General features: G+C 34.9%; 1 long non-coding RNA gene across 1 annotated transcript in view; it reads left to right on the plus strand.

Annotated features, from left to right (window-relative positions):
* Nucleotides 1-2,708, plus strand: part of LOC106530819 (uncharacterized) — a 9,405-nt gene extending 6,697 nt beyond the window's left edge. The window contains exons 2-3 of the long non-coding RNA XR_001311836.1: nucleotides 1,707-1,817; nucleotides 2,389-2,708. This is a non-coding gene — a long non-coding RNA (uncharacterized LOC106530819). The remainder of the gene's footprint in view (nucleotides 1-1,706; nucleotides 1,818-2,388) is intronic.
* The last annotated feature ends 615 nt before the right edge of the window (nucleotides 2,709-3,323 follow it).

The raw sequence follows: 3,323 nt of genomic DNA on the forward strand, positions 1-3,323 counted from the left end.
GCACTGAGTTGCCGCCATGTGATTGGCTGATTAGAAATTAAGTGTTAACGAGCAGTTGGACAGGTGTACCTAATAAAGTGGCCGGTGAGTGTATTTGAGCCTGTAGAGAAAATCCAGAAGTTGTTTTAGAAACCCATCAGATCAACTCTTATTAACCAAACCAAGAAATGAATCCGATGATGATGATGATGATGATGAAACTTCTGTTTGTCTCTTCATGTTGGGAAACTTTTTAACTTCCTGTTTGCTTTTAGACAATAAAACTAATGAGTAACTGTCGTCATGATTAGATTTAAATAAAGTTTTACATGATTGTTGTGTTTATTTCATCTGACTTCCTGTTTGTTGCTGTTTCCTGTGGTCGCTCTGCGTTGTGTTGTTTGTGTTGTTTTGTGTTGTTTACAGTCATGTTTTCAGTCAGAGGGTTCTGGTCTCAGGTGTTACACTTCAGGTGATGTTTAAAAAGCTTTCATGATGTCAGGGAAGTGAAAGATGAAGTGTTTGAGGAAGCAGGAGGAAAACAGAAGCTCACAGCTGATTGGAGAGAAAAGAGGAACTTCAGGCTCGTTGGGTTTTTCCTCTCAGCTGATCAGGAAACAAGTGATGGAAAAAACAAATAAATGACGACAGAATCAGTTTCTGACCTCATGGAGGATCAAAAACAGTTTGATAGATTTATAAAGTTTAGTGTCTGAATGCCGAGTCAGCACTTCCTGTCAGATCCGTTTTATATTATAAAAATAAATAATGTGAACATTTCTAAAGGAAACATGTTTTATTGGTGATTAAAGGCTGAAACTTAATCTTTTAAGCATTTCATCTTATATAAAATAGGAGAATAAAATGTTTAAAACCATAAAAGGCAAACAGGAAGTGACGTCAGAGCTGCATCCTAAGCGTTCAGATGCTTAATAAAAAGAACTTTAAATCAAAATGAAACAATTTTAAACTTTCAGCTCCTTTTTCAGACACACACCTGTCCACTAAACCTGCAGGTGAGTTTCAGACAGACAGCAGCGCCCCCTGCTGTTCAGATGAAGAACAGCACCATTTCAATCCAGTCTTTATGGGAAAAGTTTTTAGTCGAAAAATAAAGAAAAAAAGGTTAACAGTTTTATTTTATTTTTGTTCAACTTTGATTAATTTGAGCTGAACGATATAAATTATATTTTTGATTTAATTTTGAGCAGAAAATATTTCATTTGATCAAACTTTGACTCAGCTTGAAACAATTAAACTAATAAATAAAATAATCTTTGTTTTTCGGTTCTTTTCTGAAGAGTTTTTTGTTGTTATTTATTTACTATAAATCCAGATGTTTGTTCCTCAGATCAGAATCTGTCTGAAGCCTTGTTGTCCTCTGCTGGACACATCTGGACTTTGTGTTTCTGAAGCTGTAACAAATGTCTCAGTCTTCAGAGGGACACTGTCCAACTAAAGACACATTTATGTCCAAGCTTTCACTTCCTGTTGTCTTCACATGTTGTGTATTTCCACATGATGTTCTTTCCTCATGATGTATTTAATGACGAGCAGTCCTGCAGGAAACATAAAATCTGAAATCTGAGAGACAAAACCAAACTTTAAGTTTCAGAACAAACAGCCGAGAGTTGACAGAAAGTGTTCAGAACATTTTTCAACACAACTCCTGTCCAACAGGAAGCTTCATAATCTCACATTTGAGATTATTTTTGTTTTGTTTTTAGAAACGTGGAGGATTCAGGTGAACGTGACGCTGATTTATTATGAATACAAACTTCCTGCAGCATCACAGGTGAGAAGAACCGACTCCCAGCTGGATCTGCTGCACCTGACAGGTAAACATTTCACTTTATGAAGGAAAACTGGTTCCATTATAACTCACACATTAAAAAATATCTTTATTTCATAAAATCACACGAGTTAGTCCTTTAAAAACTGTTGTGTGGAGTTTTTAAGTTCTGGTTTGTATTTATTAAAACTTGAAGATGTAAAAACTGTTTTTAACGGACAGATTTATTGTTTTTCTGGTTAGTTTCAGTGTTAAACTGTAACAATGAAGATGTTTGCTGTCGTCTCTGCAGACGTAAACATATTTTTAATAATTTATTTTATATTTAAAACTTTATTTTCTCTGTATTTATCCATCAGTGTTCGACAGATGTTTTGTTCTGAAAGTTGTGAGAAACATGGAGCCTGAAAAGTTGTTTAATTATGTAAAACTGTAAACAGCTGATTAATGATGTAAACAGCTGATTAATGATGTAAACAGCTGATTAATGATGTAAACAGCTGATTAATGATGTAAACAGCTGTTTAATGTTAGCTAATAATTGAAAGTGGAATAAACTCTGGATAAAAGAATCAGCTAAAATGAAATTGAAATAAGACAATCATGAATGTTTCCAGATGTTTCTGAAGGAATAAATCCGTCTCGTCAGTGAAACACCTGGTTGTTTCCAGCTTCACCTTCAGTCTGGACCCAAACACCCCCCACCTGCAGAGCATCAATGGGGTCTCAGCCAGTTTACAGGACGTACTGGGAGGTGATTTCATGTCTCTGCCAGTCGGTGAGTTCAGCAGGTTTGATTCTCCCTGCAGCTGCTCTCAGTTTGACTCATCAGTTGTGTCTGCAGCCGACACAACACCAGATCAACCTGCTGAACTTATTAAGATCAACTTCCTGTCAGAGGAACAATCTGAGGTTTTATTACAGAGGCTTTAAAAAGACAACTTTGACCTTTTCAGTTTTGACCTGCAGGTTTTTTGTTGGACACAGTCTTTTTGTATCATTTTATTACATTAATGCTATAATTTAGTGTTTTATTTTGGCTACATTTATCTAATGTTTATTAATTTACAGCAGGGTTAATAACAGGCGGCCCACAAGTGACCAAGGTTCAGCTGCCAACTGGTTCATTCATCTCTTCAGCCCAAACCCCAGGTTTTCTACTTTAATTATTATAAGTTCTTTTAGTTAAACACAGACATGTTTAATTATCTAAATATCATTTTATAAAATATCAGAAAAGGTTAGTTTGTAAAACAGCTCTTACCTCTGGTCATCACTTCTTCTTTTAAATTTTATTGGCGGATGACAAACCAACTTCAGGTGCATTTACCGCCACCTACCGTCCTGGAGTGTGAGTGTGCTTCATATTTATAAATTATATATTCTCACATATATATGCCTGTTTGAAATACGATTAAATAACTGGTTCTTTTTAAAAGTTGAATTAATTGATTTCTTACTGATTTTGATTCATCTCCTCATATATTAATTAAAGAAAATTATTTGTTCTCAGTTTAAAACTAACTTTAAATGCAGATGTTCCTCTGAATAT

The sequence above is a fragment of the Austrofundulus limnaeus genome, unplaced genomic scaffold (genome assembly GCF_001266775.1).
Source record: "Austrofundulus limnaeus strain Quisiro unplaced genomic scaffold, Austrofundulus_limnaeus-1.0 Scaffold563, whole genome shotgun sequence".
Classification (NCBI taxonomy): Eukaryota; Metazoa; Chordata; class Actinopteri; order Cyprinodontiformes; family Rivulidae; genus Austrofundulus; species Austrofundulus limnaeus.